The sequence below is a fragment of the Melozone crissalis genome, unplaced genomic scaffold (assembly GCF_028551555.1).
Source record: "Melozone crissalis strain CALT ecotype California unplaced genomic scaffold, PUWL_Pcris_2 ptg000019l_1, whole genome shotgun sequence".
Lineage (NCBI taxonomy): Eukaryota > Metazoa > Chordata > Aves > Passeriformes > Passerellidae > Melozone > Melozone crissalis.
The window spans coordinates 24396985-24417164 of NW_026535797.1; the positions used below are offsets into that span (position 1 = coordinate 24396985).

The following is a 20180-nucleotide window of genomic DNA, read 5'->3' on the forward strand; positions in this document are numbered from 1 at the left end:
CTTTACTTGTACTATTTTTATGTTTCTTTCATTATGGAAGCTATTTGTCCTTTCTCTGAGGCTTAGTGGCCCAGTTCAGTACTGATGTTTACTTATTTGCTTGGAATAGAATCAAAAGTATGTATTATTTGTCACAGGACACTAAACACCCATTAAGTCAGGATTTTATCAGTGGTGTGAGACAAATTTCAGCCATCAAGGGAAAAAGAAAATGCCCTAGTATAATTATTTTCATGCTCTAAAATAATATTTTTCTTCAGTGACCTTCAAATCAATGGTACTCTTGAATTGCTAAGTCCTTTATCAATATTAAATAAGGGTTGGTGTATCCATTTGCTAGGTGTTATTAAAACAAACTCTGTAGGTGTATAAACTTGGACCAAGAACCTGATTTGAATGTGCATAAATGTGAACCCCTAGCAGGAAGAGACATGAAAACTCTGACCTCTAATTTCTAACTCCAATCACTAACTCACATAGCAGGGACCTGATGAGTGTGCTTTAACAGTGGATATTCTTGAAATACATCCCCTTCCTTGAAAAAATGGTCTGCACTTGGGATGCAAAGTCTCATCCTGCCTTTACCTCTGAAATTAGAAAAACTTTCAGTTAAAAAAAATCCTAAAAAATCCTAAAAAAAAGCCAGTCTGCTTCCAGAACTTTTGTCCCACAGCCTCTTTAAAGGGCTGACTAGAATCTGGGCCCATGAAGAATATTTGTCTTTTATTTCATTGTTTACCTTTGAACTAGTTTTCTGCCTTTTGTAATGAGCTGACTTGACTGCTAAAGCTGCTGGCATCCCCCAGGACCCAGGAGGTCTCTGAGCCCTTTGCTTTAGGCTGCTTTGCCACATGAATTTCAGGGGAATGGTTTCCACTGTTTATTGGGACTGGGATTAAGAGTGGCTGTGTTTTGAGTGACAGAAGCTACTGGGGAACTCTAAAAGCCTCCATTTAACTTTCTCCTTTATTTTCACAGCACTCAGGCAGTGCTGTAAAGCTGCAGCACTGTTAAGGCATAGCCGTGAATTTAAAGCGCCCGTCTGCCTTTGGCTCCTCCGTGTTCAGGCTGGGAAAGGCTGTAATGTCAGCCCCACCCTCTGCCTGTGGGATACTTGTGGGGAGCAAATACAGGGTTCTTCTTGTTCTTGCCATGATCGATTGTGTCTGTCAGACACCTCACTGCACAATCAGCTAGTTCTGATATCCCCTCAAGCTCAACAGATCGCCAGGAGAAGGCAGTGAAACCCCAAACCTTCAGCGGTGGCTTTGGAGCCCTGCAGCAGCCAGGGTTTGTTTGGCCACCTGTGTGTTTGTGGCTTTTAAGTGCCTGCCCAGACCCCTGAAGCTTGAAGCCTAAGCTAAGAATTTATTATGAGCTTTGGACTTGAAACATTTTTTTTTTCAGGTTAAGTTCTTCTGTTACTGTTCAACTTCTGCTCATGCAGCAATATAGGTACAGGCTAAACTTGAGTATTGGTGTTTTTGGATGACATTGTTAGAATTAATACAAACCAAAACCCAACAAAAACCCCCTAGCTTGCAGTGGAAAAGCCACTTTTGCTATACCTTCAGTGGAATATCTCCAGCTCCCTTGTTTCCCACTGGCTGGTTGCGACAGTTTCCCAAACTAATAAGCCACCCTCTTCTAACAGGAGGAAGGCTCTGGCTCTGCCATAACCATTCCTAGCACCCTGGCTCTGTGTGGAATGCTCCCACATCCTGGGAGGAGTCCAGCATCTGCTCTGCAAACCACAGTGCATAGTTTTGCATATCAGAAATACTTTCTCAGAGATTTACTTTCTCAAATATACCTGTATAAAAAGCCATGACCTAACAGTTCTTACTGGCATATCAAACAAAGTTATTTGGTCTTGACTTTACACTTGATGCCCATTAACATTCTTCTTGAAAAATCATATTTTAAAATTATTTATTTAATAATATTATGCTCTGCCTTTTTGTGTAATAAAAATTTAAGTATTGATAGTGTATTCCAATATAAGGCAACACAGAATACACTTTTCCTCTTGATCCCCCGTATTCCTCTAATTCTCTTTTAAAAAAAGAGTTCTTTTGCCTATTTATTATTATTATTATTGACTATTATTATTAGTCATTTCCTGACTCTGTTCTGCTTTCCAATCTCTAATAAATGTATCAATAATACAATTAATAAATGGAGATTGGTTGTTCCAGTACTATTGTTCTTCCCTAGCAGGAAGAGAGGTGGATGTCTCTGGTTATGTGCATGTGTGCTCACAACTATTTATTTTCCTTGTTAATATTTGTGAGACAGCTCTTCACAATGCCTTGTGAAAAAAAGCACATAAAACCATATTATTGGCTATTCTGTTAACTTATTAGTGCAGTCAAATTGTTGAAGGAGGGAACAGATTTTCTTTAAAGGAACCACACTGCTTTGACTGAGCAGCTATTGCTTTTTATCTCCATGGTCAACTATGCTGTCTCCAATAATTTTTCACTAGTTTCCCAGTAAAAATTTTATGATTATTAAAAAGGAATTATTTATTATAGAGCGTGGTTAGCTAGAACTTCTCAAGTATTCTACACTGTAAGTCTTTGAGTTGACTGAAGCTGTAGCACTGACAAACTTCCTCCATGTAGACTTCCCACCTCTAGCTTTTTTTCCTCTTTTTTTTTCTCACACAGAAGGAACATGAAGAAAGAAGAGTTTAATGTGGGGTAAATATTTCAATCACTGAGTGATAAAATTATTTTGGTCACTCTAAATTTAACAAAATGAAACATAAGGGTGCCAGCATTTATCTCATGATGCTTCATGAAAAAAATTACAAATTAAAAATTTAAAGCAGCTACTAAATTTTAACATGCATTGTTAACATAGTTTTGGGGTTTTTTAAATTGTTATTTGCTTTTTAAAAATCCTTCCAAGTACCTTCAGCTTTAAAGAAGTATATTTTGAAATACCTGAATTTGCTGCCTCCTAGCTGAGGCTGTACCTGGCTTAAGAATAAAGCAATAACCACTGAGACTTTTTCCAGCAGCAGTTATTATAATTATCAAGTTATTTCTTTTCAGGTTTTAAAAGTGGCTATTGGAATGGTGCTTCCCAGTTGTTTATTTTAACCACTGGTTAATCAAGACCCAGTGATTCTGTTGCTTGCTCTACATGGACAGTAAGTTCATTTTCTGGAAGGCTTTTGATGATCTGTTAGCAGATAACACAGCTATTCCTTTTCAGCTTTCACCCAAAAGAAAATGTGGTATAAGTGTAAAGGGCTGTGCTTCTTTTTAGTCTTATCAGCAACTTCTGATTACGTCAGATTCTGTGGGAAAATGATGTACAAATATGACTGGAAAAATTGTTTCTAATTTTTAAGAGAAAAATAGTATCTTGCCAAGGACAAATTACTAAAATATTATTTTTCTTCTTTGACTATCCTGTCCAATATCTGACACCTCTTATATTTTTGAGATTTAGCTTAAGCTAGATTTTCTTGCAGAATTTCTTCAAAACCCCTTGCATTAACTATTAACCTGGGGGTGCCTAGGGATACATAAGGGAATTCATTATTAACATGACTGTGCATGAGCTAATCTTTTTTTTTTCTTTACAGGTCTTGCTCTACTGTCTTGAAAATAATCACTGGTTAAAGCTCCTCAGTGCTACACAAAAATTTTAGCTGAAATTTCAATTATAGATTTGAGATGTTGCTAAATTGCATAGGTGCTTAGATGAAGTGAGTTAGTTTAGTTTAGCCTTTCAAGTGTACATGTCAGTGGAGCCTATGTCTTGGCAGACTAGGAAATCATATATATTTATCCTTTGGCCAAGGGCTGGCCACAGTGCTGCTTATATAGACAGTGACACAGCAGATCTTTCCAATCAGTAAACCACAAACCTTAGTCCTACTCTGTAGGACCACAAGTTTCCAGTCTAAAGAGAAAATCATGTAATTCTGACAGGGTTTGTCACACAGCATCTGTACAGCCTACAGTATGACTGAGCCAGCTGAATGCACAGTCTCTTGTCTTTTGGAGTTCTGGCCACTTTCCTCAAAATACCTGTTTTTAACCTTAGCTGCAGTAGATAATAGTAAAGAAATTTCTACATTTAATTAGTTTGGCTCCATGTTATTCTACACACCTATTAAGAATACTATAAAATATTTCTTGATGCTGTGCAACCTTCTTGTAATTACCTATTAGGACTTGCTGATGTGTTCTTTATCTAAGAAGAAACTTTTCTTACTTTTTACTCTGCCATAGAAGAACAAATTACTTACATTCATAAGCAAAACCAGGGTGAGTAAAAATCAGTAGTTATATGTTGAGAACTGAATTTTGATATCAGTACTACTACAGTGGGCTTCTGATAAAGGATTGTCAGTGTTTCTAAATGGCTGCAATAAGAAAATAACCAAAAAACCCAACACAAACCCTTTGCTCCTCTGCAGGGTGTTTAAAGCATTTTGTGTCAGTAAAGTCTGCTGTTTTGAATGAGTTTCATATCAAGACCAGAAAATACGTGATGTGGCTTTATCAGCTTTGCAGCAAGTCAGACTTTGGGAATGTTACTGTTATCTTGTTTGTGCCTTGGATAACTAATCTGCAGGGAAAAGGCTATCTTGACCTATCTTAGAACATTTTTATAATTATAGATTTATTGTCTGTAAATAAATTTGAGACCTTGTAGGAACCTTTTTAGAGGTCTGAGTTTTCACAACTGATGTTTTGACCTTTTTCCCACTTATTATTCATTGCCAAAACTTCTCCTCTTCTTTGGGGAATTTATTTTCACTGCTGAATCTACCAATCTTTTCTTTCCCCCAGCCCCCTTAAAGAGCTTGACAAAGAGCTAAGAAATTTTAAACCTTTAGCTGCTGAAGTATCTTCTTGGAAATTCAACTTGGAAAAGTGTGTCACTGCTTGGACTAAGAAGGGCTGCATTGTTGGTTAGAGAGCTCCCATAAATGCTGTGTGGAAGCATCTCCTAGCAAACAATGGATGCTGGGAAGGAAATTAACAGTGATCCATTGATTTCTTACTATGCTTCTGAACTGTTTGTCTGTTTTCAGCTTCTAAACAGTGAATCACGACACAGGCAAGTCTTAATCTCATAGAATAATCACTGGTATGCAGCAGCACATCTTGTGGTTAGGGTAATACAGGGAACTTGGGAAGAACTGTATTCCAATTACTTGTTTATTACTTGTTCAGCCACTGAACTACTCTATGGCATTAGAAAAACCCTTTCACTTCTTTCTGTTTGCTTCCTTTTTTTTTTTTTTTTTTTTGTTAGATTTTGTCGACATTTTTCTAGGGATATTTTATCCCCTGTTCTCTTTTGCCAAGCTCAGCACAAGGCCTGCCTGGACAGAGTGGTCACATCTACATAGCTCTGTCCCATGTGCCTTTTCTTGTAGGAAAGCAGCCTAATAGGTTTATATTGTTATATTGGTTGTATTGTAGAGGAATAGGAGGCAAAATTATATGTTCCTTTAAGTATTTTCAGGCTAATTCCTTGGCTTGACAGATGTTGCTGAGTAATTTCATAGTGTTTGAAAAACAAAATGTATGATGAAAAGCACAAAAATGTCAAAATTTCTCCTTGGAAAAAGATCCAAAACCAAATAAAAACCAATACCCCAGCCAAAAAGTAGAAGAATTGAGGTCAGAAATAGTTACTAGAAAATTATGGTGAGCAAAAGAAAAAAGGAATGCTATATGTTGTACCCAGAAAACAGAAATGTATGAGTTTTGGTAGACAAATGTAGGTGTTCAGGAGGTGGCTGTCAGCAATATATGTCTTTCTTGCCTCTTGTTTGTCTCTTCAATTTCTTAGCAAAGAGCTTTTAAGCCCATAAGGAGGCTTCATGATGGAAGCCTGCATAGTTCCAATCTCAAATACGTACTCTTAATGATTTCCTTTATTTTGCCCTGTGTCTGCAGTAGTACATAGCTTTGTGCAGGCACAGCAAACCTGCTGATCAAGGTTTCAATAATGAGTTTCCTCATGAGTGTTTTCTGGTGTGTTTTATCAGTGTGTGATTTATTCCCATCCAATGTAGTCCATTTTTCCTGGAATGGAATAGGAAGAAAAATCCCTGTTATATCGCTGCCAGCTGTTTACAAACAGATGTACCTAATTAGTTGACTACTCAGCCCTACAGACACGGCTGGAACATGGCTCACTTTGCTTGAGCTTGCACTTTAGCACTGGGTTTAACAGCTTTGTTGTGTGTGCTCATATTTCTTCTCTTCTACTGCTGTGAAGTAGCAACCTTGTTAAAAATACAGTTCTTGTTACAAGATACCTTAGTGGATAGCAGGAGTTCGTGTGAAAAACTGAATAAGAGCCTTCACCTCAATATGTTTCAAAGAAGGTCTAACTCTTCACAGAGTTTAAAGCTGGAAAAGGCTATGGAAATGTTTGCTCTGAACAACCCCAGTAAGCAAGAGAGTAAATTTTGCCAAGAATTGGATAATCTTTCTAGTATCGTTGGCTAAAAATATCTTCTTGATCATCTCCTTGATCTGAAAAACAGCCCTGCAGCAGAAAGGGCATCAGCTCCAGTGGGTAATCACTCTCCAAATTAAAATTGTCCTCAGCTGCTAGTTATCAGATTTTTGGGTAGGGTTTAGTTTTTTTCTGCTGAGGCTCTCCAGGCCAATAGGTTTTGGTTTTTCTAATTACATGGTGCTTTATTTCTCTGAAAGTGCTTTTGTTCCATAATCATATTGCCTTTTCATTTTACTATATTAAATTGTTTGAGGCCCTTTATTACCAAGTGAAAAATCAATTCTAGAATATATTTTTAAAATTTTTGAAGTGTTTCCTTCCTGCTACCCTGCTCTCCAAACTACATCTGGTCTTATTAAAATGTGGATGTCATCTGCACACAGTTTTCTAGTACTGATACCATATATAGAGATAAATCACTGTGCCACTAAAAATCAACACATCTGCTTTTGTTTGTATATCTAAGAAACTTTTTTTTGCCTGGAGCACATGGAAAGATCATGCTGGTTCCAAACTCTTTTTAATATGAACTGCAACTGCATTACTTGCTTTTGGATATCATATTTTGTGTACCTTTTTGGACTTGCAGGAATGTGGTTTTTTTTCTACAAGTAATTGAGAGATTTTTATCATTTGCCTTCTCAAAAAAACCCTCAAAGTAGTACTTGAAATCTTTAGAATCAGAATTCTTTAATGACTTCCTTCTCTTTCCTGTTTCCCTGTACCTGTACTCCCAAAGCTGAGGACAGACCTTCTCCATGTTACTAATGTGAGGCCAGGTAATAATAATAAAGTGTTGAATTCTGCACCTGCAAGAAGTGACTGGAACTCCAGGCAGGTGGATGATGTACTGCAGTGCATGCAGTTGTTAACTTGTGACACTGTTATGTTTATAGCAGTTGTTAGGTTTATAACATTGTCATGTTTATAAAAGTTGGATCGAGGTAACTCTTGGAGTATAAATGGCCCAGAACTGTGCATGTGTGGATAACAGGGCTTGAGTTGAGGCTGAAGCCAGCAGTTGGAAAGGAGCAGTGAAAGGCTCCCAGGGCACAGGAGTGATATTCTAGCCCTTAGGGGGAGATCCTATCAAACGTGTTCTCACTTTTCAAGATGCTTCCCCCTCACCCTACCTACTCCATTCCTCTCTTTGCCTTTTGTGCATATTACTTTTCATGGCAATTTAGCTCATGAGCAGTATCATTAGTAGCTTGGTTCTTGCTCATGCTTGAGGTGGCCTCAGTTTCCCTGTTTGATCAATATGACATTTTTACAAACTTCTGTTTGAAAAAAGAAAATGGGCTAGACTTTTCCAGACCTGTTGTTCAGTAGGTTTACATTTGGAAAGTTCATCTATGCAATAATTATGCTGCCAAAAAACATAAAAACAAGACTGTAGATAGCTAGTGACTAGTTTGAATGTTTAAACATAGAATAATGGAGACTGATTTTAAATTTTTTTTTAATTCAGTTTACTTGCTCCAGAAATTCCATTTTAATAATTGAAAAAAGACAGGAATGTCTTTTCAAGCAATAAACTAGAAAGTGCTGGCTCATAGAGCAGTGCAGAAATGGAGGCCTATACTCCCCAGAATTTGGCAGAGGAGATGTTTTAGTCAGAGTAACACCTAGATGCTACAGAGCTTCCTTAAAGGAGAACTTAAGATTTAAAGCTTAAGTTGCACTTTTTCAAGCCTTTTTAATTCTTTTGTTATAATATTTGATACTGCTTACACACAGAATGCAACTATTTGATGTATATGAAAAGAAACTGCAAAGCAGAGTTTGTCAGGAAGCATTTCTGCTGCAAGAGCATTGACTGCAGCTACCTGCAGCCATAGGGAAGCTCTGGAGCTCTCTCCTGAGGCACCTGAGTTACTGCTGTACATCCTAGAAGCCTTGCTGAGGTGATTTTCAGAAAAACCCCAGTGAGAGACCAGCTCACATTTCCCTAAGATGAGCAGATATCCATAGAACTGGGACTTTGCCTAGCTCTTATAACTCTTGGTTCTTAATGAATTATGAGAGGTAAATTCTTTGATATTTGTGGAGTATTTAACTGTGTGGGACAGGAATACTGAAAAATGTAATGCAAGGGGAAAACATGACACCACAGCTGTGCAAACAATGCTAAGATGTTCTTCATGCCCTCTCCTCACTCGCTGATTTGCATCTCCTTCCTCCCCTCACATGGTCAGAGAACACCAAGTTTGAGATGCTCGAGGTGCAGAAAATAGCTACACTCTCATGTGGTTTATTATGGGCATAAGTTATTAATGATTGTTTAAAGAGCACAGTGAGACTCATTCTGTTACAGCCCCTGGGACATCAGCCCTAGTTTGAGTGTCCAAGAGGATTCTGAACTATGATCAGCATGACACATGCCAGTAGGTGTATCTTCAACAGAGGAACTGCCATGGGGCTATTTTTAGTGTAGCTATCAGATGTCTTAGGATGGAAAATTGTAGAGCTCTCTTCCAAAAGATTCTACAAAGCCAGACAGGATGGCCACAAAAATATAAGCAGATTTTTAAGACTCTAGCAAGAATGAATATGTTTTCAGAAAGATGAAGGGGAATTTTTTGCTAATTGTGCAGGAGATGGAGGAACATGCCTTCCTAAAATTGTGGTAAATTATGAATTCTTTAAATTTGTTTCACAGGTTGTTACTTTTTCTCTTGCTTCACAGGGTCAAGTCCTAATATCTTCCTAATTTACACCTGCTACATGTAATCCCCTGCCTATTTTAAGCCTTGGCTGTACAGACTGAGCTGGTACATTACTGCCACGTAGAGTTCAGTGCCAGCTACTGAATGCTTTTTATTGAAATTTATACAGCCTGTGGTAATCAAGAGATCCTTACACAGGACTGCTTTCACTAATCATGCAAATAAATCAGTGCCACTTTTTCTTACTATTTTATATGCAGCTTCCAGACAATAAAGCTGGATAGCACTAGTCATGTGCAGTAATGCTAAAATAGTAACTCAAATATTATAGCAGGTATATATGGTAACAGCCACATTTGTTTGGAACACAGAATGCATATGCATATACAAATGCATGGGCACATACTCTGTGTAGCTGCACTGAATTGCATAGTACTGAAGAAGTATCTGCTAAAGTTTGTAATGAGAGAAGGAACTATGCTGCAAAGCATGACATGTGGCTCCAGGATCTTAATTTTAGTAGTATCTAATCTCTCTGTGGCAGCAATGCAGCAGCTCAGTTTCCACAGTCAGGTGTAACTTCTTCTTAAAGTCAGGCCTGACTACATGAGAGCAGAAACAACTCTAAAGATATTCCTTTAAAATTCCTTCCCAAACTCGTGTAGAAGTGTATGTGAGAATGCTTGCTTGAATGAACAAAAATCAGTTTATTTGAGGACAGGACTTAAATAGTCTCTTGTTTTACCAGCACTATGTCACTGATCTTATTTTCTGCAAATATGCTGGTGGAGGTTTTCTGAGGTTTTTCTATTTATCTTGGATATGGAGGTTTTCTGAGATCTTTCTATTTATTTTGGATATGGAGGAAAAAAATTTGGTTTACTTTTGAAGTGATAATCATGACAATTGAGTGGCTGCAAAATTGTAGTCCTCCACAGGAGTTTTAATCGTTTCTCCTCATCATTTTTATGCAACAATTGATACAAATTTTATTCCATGACAGGAAATGATTGAACAAAGGCTCAGATGTTGGTGAATATCAGTGAAATGTTACCTGAAAATGTCTGTAGACTGATGTGCCTGCATCCCTCTTCAGCAAGTGAAGTGTGTGACTATTTCCTGCTGTTTGCAGATGGTGATCCATAAGGGTTCTTGCAGGTTAGATGTTACATTTTTTACTAGTCATAGTATTAAAAGGAGTTATAGGACTGTAACTGTTTTATTGTCTATCTGGGCCCTCTGAAAATCAACATTTTGATGGTAATGTGATCTCCCCATTTCCTGTGCAAAATCTTTTACTGTGCTCCCCAGCTGGAATTTCTGCTCTTTCCTGTTGCAGGGTGTTCATGTACGGTGACTGTTGGTATTTATAAGTTTGCCTTTCCCTAGCCTAAAGATTTTTTTGATAAAATGTTAGCACTTCTCTGTTGCTTTATTTTCTTCCTTGTCCTTTGGCAGCTTTCCACAGCTTTTGGCAGTCCCAGCTCTTTGTCCAAGCTGTCCAGCAGGAGATTTTCTCATTCTGGGTACATTTCTCAGAAAGGACAACTTTTGTTGCTGCTCACAGAGGCCTCATAGAAACCCACACAATGTTTCCTTTTCAACCAACAACCTACTGTATCTCTAGGTTCTAAAGGAATCTTCCTGCTATCAAACTGCACAGAGGTGAAAGTCATCTCTTTCACCTCACCCTCGGCCTTTCCTTACACATCACATTAAGCAGTTAATTATCAGTTTAGTGCAATTACACTGGGGACTGAATTTTATTTTTTTTTCTGCCAGAAGTGCTGTGCCCTAGTCTTGAACTGCAGACATTAGATGGCCTGTCGAATGGAAATCTCAGTGCTTGTGGAATTATTACACATATAAAGTGGCTTTTGTACTTAAGCAGTAATAGGATCAGTAGTTGTGTCAATTGAAATGATAATGTATTAAGGACAGGATTATTAACAGCTCACTTGCCTTTGGGAGTAGAGTTAGAACCTTGCCCAAAATCCTATCTAAATGTTCTGTGCTTCTCTTTAGCCTGTCCTTGTTTCATTGTGTTCAGCTGATCATTCAGCAGAACTTAAAATTAGACAAAATTAGGCACTGAATTAGAGGTTTTATTTTTGTTTTTCTTAAGTTAGTAGTGCTTTCTAGTCCCTTGCGACTTTCAAGCTGTCCTGCAAGCACAAGTGCATTGCAGTCATAGTAGCAGCTGCTATTTTCTCTTGTTCTAAGCAGGGCATTCTCTGCCACTCTATTCTTATCCCTCTGCATATTCAGTTTCTAAGCAAGAGCCTGTTAAAGGGTGATCTTGAGGGGAGAGTTTCCCTATTTCAGTGGGCCTTTCCTGACTAGAAATCCAAGTGTATTTTGAATGTAAACTTTCTTCAAACACATCAGGCACTGTTTTGTGGAATATTCTGAAGAAGTTCTCTCACTCATGTAATTCAGCTTAGGTTTTATGTGATTTGGTCATGTAAATCTCTTAGACACTGGTAGCTAATATGGAAGTGTAGGCACACAGTTTGTGGTAATTGGGGTGGGTCTGGGCTGAGCCTCATCCCCAATGGGCACAGCTGGGAGCAGCAGGTGAATCCCATTGGAGCTGATGAGCCATGGAGTGCCCAGGGGCACTGACCAACCACCAAAGGGAGCAGAGGGCACACAGGGGCAGTGCATCAACAGGAGGGGATAAAAGCCTGGGCTGAAGAACTGGAGGAGCAGACACCTGAGTTCTTCTGATGGGTCAAGGTGTTACTCTGTAAGGGTGAGTGCTTAAAGCTTTCTGGTACTGTGTGGTGATACTCTTTGTGTTGTGGGCGTATCAACTGTGATGTGTCTATACATATAAATAAATATATATATATACATATATATATGAAGGTAAGTAATTCCTGTTAATAACTTGTACCTGGTAAAGTGGCTGCACTATTAAAGCCTTCCCCCACCTTTCCCCAAACCCTAGAAAAAGAATTTTAAAAATGAAGTTTCTCAGTTTCTCTGTTTCCTGCGATAGAGGTAGAAGTAAGAGTCCAATTTGACAGAGATGGTAAGTAAACTGTTTCTTCAGTTTCCGCTATTAGGAATGTAGAGTTTCAATTGATAAGATTCAAACAAATTTTAAAGTTTTATTTCAATTTATAAGAAATTTAGAGTTGAACTCAGGGTTAGATGCAATAGATTGCAAATGCAAGGCATAGTGGGAGATAACACTGAACAAGTGCTTAATCTTTTTCTTTTGCTCTCATGTACATGGATGAGCTACTGATTTAAATACATTCATTGAAAGAACATCATGAGCCTATTGTAAAAGAAAACAGACGCAGCATATTAGTAAAATATTCAAATAATACCAGATTTAGAGAAACTGTAAACATTAGAATGGGCTGAGAAATAACTGTGAAAATGCAATCCCTGAATAAGAGATAAATTATTCAATGTTCTGGCAAGGAAGTACATATGATGCAAGCTTGGGGTTGTAGGTGCAGAAGGTAGTGATCAAAATTGGCCATTTTATTGATAGTCAGGACCCAGTTATTATATTTGGAAAACATGGACAGACTAGAAAATATGTGCAGAACTAGCACTTCATATAGTACATTAGTAGAGGCATGAATGGGGAATGTCATTTTCTTCAAACCCTCAAAGAACAGAAGTCCTCCTGCAGAGAATTCAAGGTAAATGCCAGCAAATACTTGGTGAACTCCAACACTGAAGAGTGAAGTGAATTGTTAAACAGGTGCAAAACAGAGACTATCAGGTTGTAGTCAGGAAAGAGAAATTCTTCTAATCTGTTGATGGTGAACACTATGAGACTGCAAAGATGAAGGCAGTGAAATATTTTTTTCACATAGAGAGTAATTTGGTATAAATGCACAGTTGAGATCAGATTTGTTTAGGTATGGAACACAACTAGATGAATCAATGGTATGTGCTCCCCATTTTTAGCATCTGTAATCTCACTCCTTCAAAACTATTTCATTATAGGAAAATAGATAGCAATCTCTCCTTTGATATACTTTTTCAGGGTACTCCAGGGGTGAAAAGCCACCATGCTGAGCTGTCAGAGTCCTGGATAAAACCCTTCCTTCACTGTGCATGGTGTGCAATGGCAGGCCATGACACGGGCTGCAATGGTAATTAGGTTTTATAGCATGAGTATTTTTGCCTTTTTACAATCTATTGCCAGACTGTACTATTTTAAGAGGTGAGCATGTGCCTGTTGAGGCTTGATCTGAGCTCACTAGCTGGGGTCTTGCACGCTACCAACAGCTGACAGAACAGAGAATTTAGCTCCAGTCCTGTACTGAATTTCATGCAAGCAGCCCCTGAACACTGTTTATGGATGTGCCTCCACGGATCTCACTCTGGGGGACTCAAGCAGGCACCAGATTGTTCTCTATACCTGTTTTTCACTGTGTGTGAAGTGAGGTAGTCCATCTTTGTAGCTGGAGCAGGCTGCTGGCTTTCTGAGGAAATGCTATGTTGCCAGGATCCTTGGAAACACCAGAAAGGAATGACAATGCTTCTATGTATTTTCTTGATTTTTTCCTTTGAATTGTTTTCCCAAATGATAAATTTAGATACCAATATCCTGCAGTACATGCACTCTTTCTGGCTCATCTTTGTCAATGCTTTCCATTCCTGATTGCAGGAGCAGGCAAGGCAGGCTCCCCCAAGGCAGAGCTTCCTTTGGGGTGATGATAATGCAGAAATCACCAGAGGGGAGGGAGAACACAGCAGCCTCTATCTCAGTCCTGGTATGCCTGGGATTCCTTGTTGCCTGAAGCTCCCAAAATCGAAGGCTGGCTTGATCCCCTCCTGCTGTTCTGTCCCACTTACTGCAAGCATTTTCTCACAGCAAAGTTTTGTGAACTATGAATAACAGTCCCAATTTTGGGGACTATCAGATTCTATAAATTAGTCAAAAGTCCTCCTTTTTATTTTTTTCCTATACGGAGGCCAGCATTATTTCAAGATCATGTCAGGACAAACCTGACCATTTCAGACAATTTCTTTCCTATCTTTGAGATGCTCCAAAGATGCTCTGTGGCCAGACAGCAGTAGAAATGTGCATGAGGGATGCAATGTTCTGGTTTGGACAGTGTTTCCAGCAGTCTAGGAAAAAGTGAGATCTATGTCAAGTCTTCAGGTATAATTTCAGTATACTTAGCTGATATAAACCATCTTAAAATGACAGCACTCTCCTCAGTTTTGTAGATCATCACCAGGACTTTCAAGTGGGTGTCTATATGCATCTCCACTTGAACTGATTAAGAAAACCCCAAAACTGTGTTTCTTGATAGTCATTTCCTTTACACTTCCCTTTGTAGTTTCCATGCTTTTACTGTTGCCATGTCTTTAAAAAGATCCTTTTACAACACAACATATTAACAGAAAACTCTTGCACATGTTAGTTCCTTTGAACACTAAATGTATCTTCAGTTCAGCATAGTTACTGTAACTCGCTTGACATGGTTCAACTTCTAAATAACTTGGAACTTTGAGAAAATTAGAGTAAGGAGCTTTTTTAAGCATAGGTGAAGTAGTCTGTGAAAAAGGAATAGGGATGCCAGTTTTTATCAGATGGTTCAGGAACTGCTGCCTGATTACCTCTGGGTTCATTAGAAAGGATGTATCTGTTCTGAGTCTCGGGTAACTTCACCTTACCAGACTTGAGAAGGAACTACTCTGACCCAGTGAAAACTGACCTGACTAAGCCATGGACAAAAGACAAAAACCATAAAACATAAATGCTATATTTTATTACTTTACACTGAGGGATTTGAAAACCCAGGTTAAAGCCTGAGGTGGTTGCTCTTTGAATTCAACTTGTTAGAGCAATGGGCTTGAACTGAGGTTCTGAAGGACTCGATAGAAAGATGGGAAAAGTTTCTGTCAAGAGTTTTTCCCTTTGTACTGTCTTACTCTTGCAATAGTACAGTAGTAACTCTGCTCAGATGGCTTACACATTCAGCTTGTGTCTTTGAAAAAGCTCACTGTGTTGTCATGAGCAAAACAGGAAACGTGTAATGGTATGATCCCCAGAGGAGCCCATCCAGGGCAAACTCTTCTGACCTTGTGGAAAACACATCCAGCCCAAACTCACAGTCAAATGGAAACATACAAGTTAACCACAGAAGTTAAGAAATATCCTCATCATTAAGTTGTTTTAACATGGAAAGTCTCTACATGAGCAGCTGAGCAATGAATAACACAGCCTGCAAGCTGATGCCACTGCAACTCTCTTCATCTTGTTTTCCTTTTTCTTAGAAGCAATATTGTGCCCCAGCTTGTTTTCATTTTGCAAGCAAAGTGGTATTTTGGAGTGAATTATATACTTTCAGATTTACACACTATTAGATATTGTTGCTTTCAAAGAGTAAGCAAAATGTAAATAGCAAGAAGAGGGAGACATAATTCAAATGAATCTTAGCAGCAACAGCTAGATCGTTATTTAAAACTAAGATTTGATTGAGAACAGATATTTTGGTCCAGAAATTCTCTATTCTGCACCAGACCAGTTCTCTGCTCTATGTAGTTTTCCATGTGTAAGGGTAAACTCTTGCCCTGCAAAGGTAGAATAACAGGATCCAAACCCTGTTCTGAGCAATAACTGAGGCTATGTTCCTTGAAATACATAGCCAAGATTTATTTCATATTAAACTGGAATTAGGTGAGGAGCATAATATTTGAAACCAAAACAGCTACATTCTAGTTTTAGAAGCTAATGGCTATAATAATTGTTTTTGAAGGGTCTGGGAATAGTTTTAAAATTAGAAAACCTGTAAACTGTCACAATTTTATATATTCCAACTATAAAGCCTACTACATAGAGATGTATTAAATATTTGTGGTCAGACTAGTATTAATACCTTCTTTAAAATTTTGGTTATTTCAGTAGCATGTGTCTTCACCTACTGATTGAAACAATATTACTTTAGCAGTCTTTCTGTTAAATACAAAGCTGAAGTTATTCAGTGCGACATAAACATTTATCTCTACAGTTTAGTCTGTAAACACTTAAAAGGTTGGAATGTTTATCTAAAATGGCCAGACGTCCAAAACTTGCAAAGCTGATCTGTTTGCAGTGTTAAAAGAATTAGAAAACAAAGAACTTGACTCATCTGAAAATGAAGAATAAAAAAATCTCAATTTTACTCCCCTCAATAATTAGGCTCAATTTAGGTGCAGTTCTGAGTTTCCTTGGCACTGATTTACTGATCCTGAACTCCTTTTAAAAGATAATTGGTTGAGATTAGGACTGCTGCTGGAATCTCAGTGTAAATCCGGGCCCAGTAAAAGGATGAAAGGGGATGGAACAGATGCAGGTAATACTGGTTTTAATTTTTATTTTTCTGAAAGACTCACTGGGATATATCAGGCTGAGAAAACCCACAGGTTTAGGAGTGCTTCATGAGCACTTCAGTCTTGACTACTGTAAAAATGGCAATTTCTGTGAGAAAGAAGGAGCTCCTTTCACACAGATGTGATTGTAACCTCATATTTTTGTCCTTATGCTACTGCTAGGAAATCACCAGACCTATTTGCTGCTCAGTTCTTGGTTTGATTACTTAATATTTCACAAAACTGTAAGCTCTGGCAATACACTGTAGTTGTAAAGTGTTTACTTTGATGTAATAAGTATAATGCTGTTTCTGCCTTTTTAAAAATTCTCCCTTAAATGCACTGAAATGCTATGTCCAAGCTAATCTGGAACATGATGCATGTCATTATCACATCAGCTGTTGAAATCCTTTCATCAAGTCATAAGGGAACTGACCACTTCAAGTAAGGGGTAAGCAGCAGAAACCATAATGATTCAAACAGTGACTATAAAATACTATATTAATATTTTCATCGTTCACAAGAAAGTTTGGTTTATTCTGTGATGAAAAGGCAAATGAAGTTCTGGAGGTCTTACTGTATACAAGTTAGTTTGGTTGGGATTAAAATTATATGATCCTTTAAGGAAATCACAATGTAAAAGAAAATCTTGGGGTTTGGTTGGTTTTTTTGTTTGTTTGAGGGGGGATGGAGGGGATGTTTTGGTTTGTTTTGGTTTCTTTTTAATTATTTTTTTTCTCCAAACCACAGCCTGAATAGTTGCTATTTCATGAGCTATGACTGTAACAACAGGAAAGAACTCAAAGGAGTTTTACAGTTAAGTATTGATTTGCAGTCATAAGGGAACTATATGTTTATCTGGCATAATTCTTCTCAATATATTTAAGAGTAATTACTCTGATAGATATTTCATAGCTCTGCCCATAGATATAATTGCTGTAATAACACAAACGACCGCTTGAATCCTCCAGTGCACTTCTAGTGATTGGATGTCTGATATTACCCCATGTTTTGATTTGCTAAATACCCCGAGGTGACTGTTTTGCAAACCTTTTTCATCCTTGCTATTAGTGCAATGAAAGCTGCTCAGCAGGGGCACCGTCACTCCGACAAAGCTTTGGTAGACAGTAAGAGGACTCCCTCTGTTGGCAAATCTATGGGTAACTGAGAGAGAATGAGAATTGCTGTGTGCTTGTATCTTCCTGGGATACTTGAATTTTGTGAAATCTCTGCAATTTGATCGATGATGTTGTGCTTCAACAAACAAAAGTAACTAGCCACAATCTGCAGCTGAACTGTAAACTCAGACACTTTAATTATTCTGGTCTATTTACATCTGAGCATCATTGTTAAATTTTTTCTCTTACCCCATTTTTGTGTTCTCTGCTGTATAAGCAAACTAAAATTGAAGGAAGCAGGAATATCAGTGGATCATATTTATGAGTGTTAAGTATTTCTCAGATGAAATAGTACAACTATTTTAAAAAAGAAAAATGCTTTTCCATATTTTAGGAGAGGGCTCTGACTCATCATAGAATGTTTTAAAATAGACTGAAACTCTGAATCAAATGTTAGCACTGAGCTGTCATTCCTTTGTGCTTTGAGCCAGCTCAGATAATAGGCTTTGCTGACAGCAACTGCTTTGTAGAAAACAACAATTTCTTTCTTTTTATTACTTCTAAATATGAGTATGAAAGTCTAGTTCAGGATGCAATGAGGCTCCCTTCCTTAACACTTCAATCAAAAGCCGTTTGCTGTGTTCAAAATAAGGATAAGAGTTACAAAACAAAAAACCAAAAGCAAACCAGAAAGCATTTGAGGCCAGCTGTAATCACCTAGGATGGAGGGAGCTGGAGAAAGAAAAGAGATTTCCCTGGCAAGGGTGGATGACCATGGCAGTGGAGCCTGTGTTTTGCAGAGCTGCAGGGGACCTGTGCCATGAGGCCACCCGGGGCTGCAGTGCTGTGCACTCCCACAACACCAGGAGACTCCTGCTCCCTGCAGCTGGAAGGCGAGCAAAGGAGCATGTGCTGATTCACAGTTCAGCTGGGTGGGCAATACTTGTTGGAAGAACGCTTACTTAGCTCTAAATTTGCCTTCTTCCTTTTACACAAACCCTGCCTGGTTGCTGCCAATACCAAGAGCACAAATCTGACTCTATTCAGTTTCAGTTAAATACTGTGTTGTCCAGCTCTCTCAGGATCTGTAGTCTGTGGTTAGGGTGCTTACCTGCAAGCAAGGCTGGGCTGTGACACCTATGAAAGGCAAACTTTCAGTGCTTGCTTTTCTTAATAGTTGCGAAATATTTTGAGCAATCTTGCTTAAAAGGTCATCTGTGCTAAAGATGGCTTGAATGACATGGTTTTCCTTAAATGTGGAAAAGGCTCCTGGTGAGTCAGGGCTGAGTCATGGGAAGATTATGCTGCTTCTCTGTATGAGACTTGGTGTATTGTGTCCAAGAGTTCTGTCCCAAAGAGCTGTTTTGCCACAGCAGGAGGCATGGTTTGAGGAAGTGCTGACCCATATCATTAGTGAGGTGAAGAAGCCCCAAACACCTCGCTGTGCACAGATGACCCCCACAGGCATTAATTATCAGAACCTCTGAAAAGCTACACTTTTAACTGCAATTTGAACTGGTTTTTTTGTGGTCTTGAGAATTTTTTATTAAGCCTTTCAATTCTGACTAATAGTTACAAAGAAGTCTAGTACATGTAGGATATTTATGTAGCCCTCTTAGTTTTTATCATCACACTGAGAATTGATTAATGGTATTTATTTCCAGTGTTAAGGAAGAGAATTTGAAGAATGAACAGGCTGAAGTCACATATTAGGCCTATAGTCAGCTAAAATTACCCAGACCTTGATGTTTACTGAGTGGTTGTATTTTCAGCTCCATGACTGTTTTGATGTATTTAATACACATATAAGCTATAGGCACTCCTTTGTTCACAGAATTACCACACAAATATGAAAGAGGGGCATATAGCAGATGAAGGAAAAGAAGAATAGTTCAGTATGTGTATTCTGACATAGGATTTAAAGGTGAGGAGAACAGAACAGAAGATAAATGAGAGGGTTCAGTTCTAATGAATAGGACAGTAAAGGTAAAAAGCTGTGGATTCATGACCTGATAGGAGGACCTAAAAGGTGTCAAACCAGAATCAAGGCTAAATGGAGCTTTGTGAGTGACTCCAAATCCCACCTTTTTCTATTAGGAGTACAACAGAAGCATTGCTGTGAGACAGAAGTATGAACAGTTACATCAGAAGTGAAGGAGTATAAGAATTGAGATATTTCTTTCCCAAATCCTTTCTCAAACTTTATGGTGTAATGGGCACACCTGCTCTGAGTCAGTGGTACACCATTTGTTGGCATCACCAGCAAATGGGCTTGGCTGGAGCCAGCCCTACTGTGCAAACCTTGAGGAATTATGTGAAGCTGTAGCTCTTCACCTGAAGAGTTTGGGCCTTACTGGGAAATAACAGGACCAGCCTGAACTGAGACCAGACATATCTAAAACTTCTGTGGCTCCCACCAGAGAGGAGTTTGACTACAAGCCAATCGCTTTACACTACAGGGACAGTCCAAGTGGCAGTGGCTGCACAGTGGTGATGTCCCCTTGAGCAGGGGTGCCTCCCAAGGCCACTCCTCAAGACCAAGAGATCCCTT

The 20180-nt window shown here is 38.5% G+C and overlaps 1 long non-coding RNA gene across 1 annotated transcript; it reads left to right on the forward strand.

Moving 5' to 3' along the window:
- The first annotated feature begins 1015 nt into the window (after positions 1-1015).
- On the forward strand, positions 1016-20180 carry LOC128937528 (uncharacterized). Its single transcript, XR_008483050.1, has 4 exons — positions 1016-1080; positions 3063-3160; positions 17262-17327; positions 20089-20180. It is a non-coding gene; the product is annotated as an uncharacterized LOC128937528 (long non-coding RNA).